The sequence below is a fragment of the Cebus imitator genome, unplaced genomic scaffold, assembly GCF_001604975.1.
Source record: "Cebus imitator isolate Cc_AM_T3 unplaced genomic scaffold, Cebus_imitator-1.0 Scaffold571, whole genome shotgun sequence".
NCBI classification, from domain to species: domain Eukaryota; kingdom Metazoa; phylum Chordata; class Mammalia; order Primates; family Cebidae; genus Cebus; species Cebus imitator.
The window spans coordinates 1528762-1538638 of NW_016107886.1; positions in this window are offsets into that span (position 1 = coordinate 1528762).

The window sequence follows — 9877 nt, forward strand, 5'->3', positions numbered from 1 at the left end:
CCACCAGCGAGTGAAGGCTCAGATTTCTCCACATCTGGCTAATACTTCTTGTTTTGACCAGTCATCCTTCAGAGTGTGAAGTGATATCTGATAGTGGTTTCTTTTTTGCAGGGGGGCTGGGAGGGACGGAGTTTCGCTCTTGTTACCCAGGCTGGAGTGCAGTGTTGTGATCTCGGCTCACCGCAACCTCCGCCTCCTGGGTTCAAGTGATTCTCCTGCCTCAGCCTCCTGAGTAGCTGGGATTACAGGCACGCGCCACTATGCCCAGCTAATTTTTTGTATTTTTAGTAGAGACAGGGTTTCACCGTGTTAGTCAGGATGGTCTCAAACTCCAGACCTCGTGATCCGCCGGCCTCGGCCTCCCAAAGTGCTGGGATTACAGGGGTGAGCCACGGCGCCCGGCCCATTTTAAATAGGTGTATTTATCTTTTGATTGTCTTGTGTCACTGACTTTAAGTGTAGCGCATCTGTTCCTTTTCTATGTTCACTGCTTGGAAATCCTTCTAGTTCTGTCTAGTCAAGCAGATACTCAGACGTCTATCAACACTTACGGGGCCCGATGCCTGCGCTGTAAACATTAAGTCCAGTAAGACACGTCACCTCACCTCTGGATTATGGCGACTGCTTCATGTTTTCCTTCTCCAAATCCGTCTTTAACCCTGCACCCTAAATGAATTTTCTAAAAAGTGAATTTGATCATGTCACTTGCTTGCTTAATCCCTTCTATGCTTCCTTTATTGACTACAAGGCAAAGTTCTACCCTTTAAGATGGGTTACAAAACCTTCAAAGCCTCCCCTTGCCAGGTGCAATATTCTCTCATCCATTCTTTATTCCCATCTTGGTTAACTTTAGAGGGGTCTTCTAGTTGAATACTCCATCTAATATTTTAATCCTGACAGCCGCGTTACATAAAACGTTCATAAAGAACGTGTTTTTGGGGCCAGGCACAGTGGCTCACACCTGTAATCCCAGCACTTTGGGAGGCCGAGGCGGGCAGGTCACCTGGGTCGGGAGTTTGAGACCAGCCTGACCAACATGGAGAAACCCCATCTTTAGTAAAAATACAAAATTAGCCGGGCATGGTGGCACACGCCTGCAGTCCCAGCTTCTAAGGAGGCTGAGGCAGGAGAATCGCTTGAGCCGGGGAGGTGGAGGTTGCAGTGAGCTGAGATTGTGCCACTACACTCCAGTCTGGACAACAGGAATGAAACTCCAACTCAAAAAAAAAAAAAAAAGAATGTGTTCATTTCTTAATCTACGTTTTGGGGCTGTTGAGCCATTTCCATTGTTAGAGTGTTAAGTGAAATGTGAAGTCACATGATGCGTGGATAGAAACTCCCATGAAGAGATCAGTGAAACATTGCAGGTAAAGTAGCATGCCAGGTGAGGCAGATCCCAGCCAGAAACCTCAGCCAGGTCTCAAGAGAAATGAACCACTGGGGCCTCTTCCCTTAACTCTAGATCCTGAAACAGGCAGAACTCTTAAGCCTGTGACCTGTAAAACCAAGTGGTATTGTTATTTTTCTTCGTTAATAGGGCCTTTAAATGTTCCAACCGCATCTCAGTTTTACTAAGAAATAAGAGCAAGCCAGGTGCTCAGGCTGGGGTCAGTGTGAAGCACAGCATGGGCAGTGGTAACAGCCAGAATTAATGGTTTCCCTCCAAGAAGGGGAGCCACCCAGGTGGCGGAACCGGTTCTTGACACAGTGTCTGGCTCTGTCACCCAGGCTGGTGTGCAGTGGTGTGATCACAGCTCAATGCCGCCTCGAAGTTCTGAGCTCACACGATCCTCCTGCCTCAGCCTCCTGAGTAGCTGGGACTATACCTGGCTAAGTTTTAATTTTTTTGTAGAGACAAGGTCTTGCTATTTTGTGCAGACTGGCCTCAAACTCTTGGCCTCAAGGAATCCTCCCATCTTGGTCTTCCAAAGAGCTGGGATTACAGGCGTAAGCCACCAGGCCCAGCCTCGGTACCGGTTCTGTGAAGATAAATTGTTCTTCCCAAGTGGAGATTCTCCCTCCACCAATTTGAGAGGCCAGGTTTTCGTAAGCTGCATTGCCTTAGATGCCCCACCAAACAGAATCAGCCTCTGCTGTTCCAGGAAGAGGGAACTCGCCACTTCACTGTCACACGGTTGAAAATAAATCTAGTGTATAAACTTAGAAATACAATTACAGGGCCAGGCGCGGCGGTTCTCGCCTGTAATCCCAGCACTTTGGAAGGCAGAGGCGGGTGGATCACGACGTCAGGAGTCCACAACCAGCCTGACCAATATGGTGAAAGCTCGTCTCTCCTAAAAACACAAAAATTAGCCGGGCGTGGTGGTCCCAGCTACTCCGGAGGCTGAGGCTGAGCCACGATGGTGTGACTGCACTCCAGCCTGGGGCAACAGAGCGAGACTGTGAAAAAAAAAAGAAATTTAATTAAAGACTTCCTTCTGAATTTCGGCATGAACTAGTTACATGACATCTTACCTATTTTCTATATGTATGTATATGACAAAATCTTACCTCTCTACATGTATGCTCATATGCACACACGTATAAAGCAGGGACTGTAACATTCAAAAACAAGCCTGAAGCGGGGTTTATGCTATTCTTGCTGCATAACTAACTCAAAATTAAGTGGCTTAAGACAATCTTTTTGTGCTGTGTATCATTTTGTGGGTTAGAAACGGCCCAATTCCGGGGGCGTCACCAGGAGTGACCAGGGCTGGAGGCTTCTCCAGTTGCCTTCCTCACTCACAAGCCCGCACCTCGTTGCCCTTAGCCTCGCTCCCCGTGATATCTTATCCTACAGGGCCTCTGCCTATGGCTGGCGTGCACTGTGCCCAGGAAGGTGGTCTTAGGGTAGTTATGCTTCCTGAATGGCAGCTGGTTTCCAAGACAGCAAGGCCCCAGCCGCCGGGCCTCTGACAAACTAAGCCTGAATTAGGCACCATTCACATTATACTGATCGAAGCAGTGACAGACCAGCCCAAACTCAAGGGGAAGGAAATAGACCCCTACTCTGACCAGGAGACCCCTACTCTGACCGGGAGACCCCCTACTCTGACCAGGAGACCCCTACTCTGACCGGGAGACCCCCTACTCTGACCGGGAGACCCCTACTCTGACCGGGAGACCCCCTACTCTGACCGGGAGACCCCTACTCTGACTGGGAGACCCCTACTCTCACTAAGAGGAGTAGCAAAGAATGTGCAGCCATCTCTAATCTGCCTAAGTGTAAGATCTATTAAGCACATGCACATAATCCGTAAACATAAAGCTTTCCCGTCTACAAAAATATCACAACCATGCTGAGTGTTCAGTAGTCTGCAGACAGGTACACAGATCGTGTACAAGTTTAGCTTTTTAAATACTTAATGGTGATAAGAGTTAAAATTTCCTCAAGTTTTAGTACTCTTTGACTCATATACTGCATGTGCATTTTATGACAAACATTTTAAGTTGCATGGAGCAAATGGTATGCTTTTAATGACATAGAATCTCAGGAGCATAAAGAGTAGTTTATTAATGCCCAGGGGGTCATTCCAGTCCACTACCTTTGATTTACTAAAGTCACAAAAGTTATGCCGCCTTGTTTTATGAATGTAATTTCAGCCACATGGTAAAGTATAGCTTTGCACAGGTGTCCTCACAAGTCTGGTCCTCTGACATCTAAGAAATTCAGCTCCAGGGTCATGGAGACAAGAGGCAGAAGACCTAATAAAAACCACGTTAACCATTAATGTTCATTTACCAAATCTTGCTTAAACTCTCGTACTCTCAAAGCTAATTTCATCCAAATGCCTTTTAATTATAGTCTCTTGTTCCGAGTTGCAAATATAATAGCTTTTAAATATGACTTGCAGTGTTGTGTGTCCAATATGGGATGTAATCAGGCAATGTATTCAGTCAGCCAGTGCATTAGGTGATTAAAACACAAGCACACACAAATTCCTGCACATGCACATACCCAGCAAAAAAGATCTGAGAAACATTTGTCAAGAATATAAGAATCTGACAAATGTGCTTTTGGATACAATTCTGTAAATCCCATGTCCACAATTGTATCTTGTAGCTATGACAAAATACAGAAGATAGCTATCACTGGGAGAGCTGTGCACATATCAAAGGGTATAAAATAAACAACACTGATTTGAAGTAGGAATGTAGGTGGTATGCCTATCTAATACAGTCTTGGTAGATAATTATCATTCTCCATACTGGTGGGTTCTTCATTCTTCAAGATGCTGGAAGATGAACAAACCTCAGTTCCCTCTTACCAAGAAGAAAGGTAGAAAAGAACCATAATGGGATCTAAGATATTTTCACTTACATATTAATAAAGATAACCAAACAAAATGATTTAAGAACTCTTAGTGGCAATTACTTTTGGAAAGTAGCAATAGATGTGTGCCTGTGTTATATGTGTATGCACACAAAAACACATTTTTTTCTTTTAATGAGAATATATTAATCTATTAAAGCTGTCCACCTTTATTTCAGAGTAATCATATTTTATACAAAAATGAGTACCACTTTTCTTATTGGCCATTTTAAGCTGTATTTTGAATTTAATTTTGATAATTTTTTTTTTTTTTTTTTTTGAGATGGAGTCTCATTCTGTCACCCAGGCCGGAGTGCAGCAGTGTAATCTCAGCTCACTGCAACCTCTGCCGCCAGGTTCAAGCAATTCTCCTGCCTCAGGTGCCTGCCACTGTGTCTGGCTGTTTTTTGTATTTTTAGTAGAGACAGGGTTTCATCATCTTGGCCAGGCTAGTCTTGAACTTCTGACCTCGTGATCTACTCTCCTCGGCCTCCCCAAGTGCTGGGATTACAGGTGTGAGCCACTGTACCCGGCCGATAATTTTGTTAAAAGTAATTTTTAAGGCATATTAACCTCCATTTTCACACCTTTATTCATTCTCTATTTTACTAAGTGCTTACTGTTGCCTCTATTAGTGACACCAAGAAAGTGATGAACTCTGCCTTAAGATGCTCAGTTTGTTAATCAGTTCTCTTTCTTCACACCAATTATTGTCTATCAGAAAAAGAAACCAAGAAAACAATCCCATGTAGAATAGAATCCAAAAGAATAAAATACTTAAGAATAAATGGAACAGAGGAAGGGAAAGATATATACGTCAAAAAGTGTCAACATTGCTGAAGAAACTGAAGACACAAATCAATGTAATGATATCCCATGTTCATGGACTGGAAGAGTATTGTTAAAATGTCCGTATCACCTAAAGCAATCTACAGATTCCATACAATTCCTATCAAAATACCAATCTTTTTATTTATTTTTTCTCTTTTCTTTTTTTTTTTTCCCTTAAGAGAAGGGTCTCACCCTATTGCCCAGGCTGGAGAGCAGCGGCAGGATCACAGCTCATTGTAACCTTGAAGTCCTGGGCTCAAGCAATCCTCCTGGTCCAGCCTCTCAAAGTACCGGGATTACAGGTGTTAGCTACCAAGCGTGGACAGGAGATGCGATTCTACTATTTGTTTAGAACCACTAAAGACCCTGAAGAGCCAAAAACATTTTTAGAAAGAAAAATAAAGTTGGCATCACATTTCCTTATTTCAAATTATATTACAAAACTATAGTAATCAAAATATTACAGTACTAGCATAAAAACAAACACACAGACCAAAGGAACAGAATAGAGAACACAGAAATTAATCCAAGCATATACAAGAATTCTCAACAAGGCCAACAAAAAGACACAAGGGGGGAAAAGTTACTCTCTTCAATAAATGGTATTGGGAAAACTGCATATTCACATGCAAAATGAAACTGGAGTATTACTTACACCATACACACAAAAATCAACTCGAAGCAAAAATTAACAAGTGGGGCTACATCAAACTAGAAAGCTTCTGCATGCAAACAAAACATTAACAAAATGGAAAGGCAGCCTAGGGATTGGGAGCAAATATTTGCAAACCAAATATCTGATAGGGGTTAATAGTCAAAAAATACAAGGAACCCACACTACTCACCACAAAAAAAACCTTGATTTAAAAAATGGGCAAAGGGTCAGGCACAGTGCCTCACACCTGTAATCCTAGTACTTTGGGTGGCTGAGGAGGATTGCTTGAGGTCAGGAGTTCAAGACTAGCCTGAACAACATAGTGAGACCGTCTCTTAAGAAAAAAACAGCAACAGACTTGAATAGACATAGCTCAAAAGACATACAGGTATATGAAAAGGTGTTCAGCAGCACCAATCATCAGAGAAATGCAAATCAAAACCACAATGAAATCCTACCTCACACCTGTCGGAATGGCACTAGCAAAGAGACAAAAAATAAGCAGTGGTGACAAAGATGTGGAGGGAGGTGAATTCTTGCACACTATTGGTGGGAAACAGTACGGAAATTCCTCAAAACACTAAAAGCAGGACTATCTGGTGGCCCAGAATTCCCCTTCTGGGCATACATGCAGAGGAAATGAAGTCACCGCCGCATGAAAATGTCTGCACTTCCATCTTCACTGCAGTGTTATTCACAATGGCCAAGAAATGAAGTAATCCACATGACCATGAACAGATGAATAAGGCAGTCATGGTGCACATATGCACACGGAATATTATTCAGACTTTAAAAAGGAGATACTGCCTTTGCTACAACAGGGGCAAACTTGGAGAAATAAACCAAAGGCAGAAAGAAAAATACATAATCTCACTGATATGTGGAAACTTAAAAAAAAGGCAAATACACAGAAACAGAGCAGAAATGGTAGTGACCCGAGATGCAGAGGTAGAGGAGGAAGAAATAAGCAGACAAAGGGTATAAACGTGCAGTTTGATAGCATGATGCACAGCAGGAAGACAACCGTTAATAATGTAGTATTCATGACTCAAAATTTGCTGAGTAGTTTTTAGGTACTCTTACCACACACACAAAAGATAACTGAAAAAGGATGATGGGTTAATTTTGACAGCTATCATATCACTATATGGATATTAAAACAACACATCTGTCCTTTTTAAAAAAAATTTTTTTTGTCATCCAGGCTGGAGTGCAGTGGTGTGATCTTGGTTCACTGCAAGGTTCAAGTGATTCTCCTGCCTCAGCCTCCCGAGTAGCTGGGATTACAGGCACGCTCCACCACACCTGGCTAAGTTTTGCGTTTTTAGTAGAGACGGGTTTTCACCATGTTGGCCAGGCTGGTCTCAAACTCCTGACCTCAGGTGGTCCGCCCACCTTCACCTCTTAAAGGGCTGGGATGACATGCGTGAGTCACCGTGCTCGGCCCAGCACAGACATGATAAGAAACTTAAATGATCTTATTTATGTAAGATTCTGTTTGTTGTTTATGGACCACAAAGCCGAATGCCAGCTTGAAAACAGAAAAGTATTTATTCATTTTTCAGGATTTGGGGTTTGCCAAATGCCAGTATCTGGAAACATGAAAAGCTGGACGAACCGAGACTTTTTTTCAGTTTTCTATGGGTATGTATTCAGGCATCTTGTGTTGGCTCTGATCTAAAATACAAATGTGGAGAGCCTATCTATTTTTCTTCCTGAACCATGAACAAAGGATTTCAGGTGACATATCCTCATTACCTCTTTTTCCTTTTCTTTCTTCCACTGCATCCACATGCTTTCTTCTTCTTCCATTTTTAGTTTTAGTGTTCCTCTTCAGAAGACAATTAAAAACAAAAACAGCTAGAACCTCTTCCGTCGCCACCTTTCTCCATGGCCAGGGGCCCCAAGGAGCACTTGAAGCCTGCTGCAGCGCCGAAGCACTGGACGCTCGACAAACTCCGGGTGTATCTGCCCCTCGTCCGTGGACAGGTCTGCAGGAGCTGAGGGAACAGACTCAAGTACACGTTGACTGGAGACAAGGTAAAGAGGATGTGTATGCAGCAGTTCATGAGAACTGATGCCAGGTTCGAGTGGACACCCATGCCCTTCCGGATTCGTGGGTGTCATCAGCATCGAGCACACAGGTGGGCATTTCCGCCTGGTCTATGACACCAAGAGCCATTTAGCCACTCACCGCCACCACGGAGGAAGAGGCAGAGTGAGGGGGATGACTGTGGGGATGGAGGAATTCCACACCCGGTGACTCAGGATGCGGGGACCATCTGCACCCAGACCCTCGCATCATGGCGAATGGTACTGTGCAGACTGATTCGGGGATGGGCAGGAGAATCACCTTTATCCAACTCAACACGGGCACTGTGTGGTGACTGCTGGTGCGATCACCAACAGGGAGACAGCCTGGCTCCTTCAGTGTGGTGCAGGGGAAGGGCGACAGTGGCAGCAGCTTTGCCACGAGCCTTTCCAACATTTTTGTCACTGGCAGTACACCCTGGATTTCCCGGCCCAGAGCAAAGGCCATGCAGCTGACTGTTGCTGAAGGAAGAGGCTGACCACCAAACAGAGCAGTAGCCAAACTGCAGTCGCAACGTCTTCTTCGCACAAATCAACACTGAACTCTCATTTAAAAAAAAAGAAACCGCTAGGGAGCTAGCCGGGTAGCATCCTGTTCCTCAGTCGGGATATCCTAAGCAGGGCCTGGGGCCCAGACAGAAGCGTTTTCTGATTGCTGTCCCTTGCACATTTCAGCTTTAGAGTCATTAACGCTGAGGTTTGGACCCTTCAGCTCTAGAAAGGCGCTGAACAGGAACGGGGTGGGGAGACCGGCTCCCGCTGTGTCGTGGCCGGTCTGCCTTTTAGAAACGTTCACAGTTCAGGAAGAAAGACCTCCAGCCCTCTTGGTGCTCGGCCTGTCAGCTCTCGGGCTTGTGTCTTCAGTTTCTTCAGCAATGTTGACACTTTTTGACGTATATATCTTTCACTTCTTCTGTTCCATTGGATTCTATTCTAAATGGGATTTTTTTTTTTTTTTTTTGTTTTTTTTTTTTTTTTGTTTTTTTTTTTTTTTTGGTTTCTTTTTCTGATAGACAATAAGTGGTGTAAAGGAGAGCTGATTAACAAACTGAGCATCTTAAGGCAGAGTTCATCACTTTCTTGGTGTCACTAATAGAGGCAACAGTAAGCACTTAGTAAATTAGGGAATGAATAAATGTGTAAAAATGGAGCTTAATATGCCTTAAAAATTACCTTTAATAAAATTATCAAAGTTAAATTCAAATACAGCTCAAAATGGCCAGTAAGAAGGGTTACTCATTTTTGTTTAAAATGATTACTCTGAAATAAAGATGAACAGCTTTAACAGATTAACATATTCTCATTAAAAGAAAAAAAAATGTGTTTGTGTGTGCATACACATATAACACAGGCACACATCTATTCCTGCTTTCCAAAAGTAATCACCACTGACTTCCTCTGGTCTTGAGGGCTTCTGCCTACCCTGCCTTCTGCCTGTTCTTCAGAGGTCTCTGTCCTAATTCATTAGGTAGAAATCCATAGAAGAGCAAATCAAACACAATGCCACCAACACCAAGAAATACACTCTATCATCTTGATCAAATACCAAATTTCCATCCTAAGTTCTATACTCAGGTGTTCGATTTGGAGGAAATTCCAGAATTACACATGGATTATGTACCCAGTGTTCCTGTTAGTGACTCAGCACCCACATTTCTGTAAAAATGGTACTAGACATTCTATACCAAATTAAGAAATAATCTCAGCCAGGTGCGGTGGCTCCCGCCTGTTATCCTAGCCTTTTGGGAAGCCAAGGCGGGCAGATCGTGAGGTCAGGAGTTCAAGACCATCCTGACTAACATGAAAAATTCCTGTCTCTACTAAAAATACAACAAATTAGCTGGGTGTGGTGGCAGGTGCCTTTCATTCCAGCTACTCAGGAGGCAGAGGCAGAATTGCTTGAACCCAGGAGACGGAGGTTGCAGTAAGCCAAGATTACGCCACTGCACTCCAGCTTGGGCAACAGAGCGAGACTCTGTTTCAAAAAA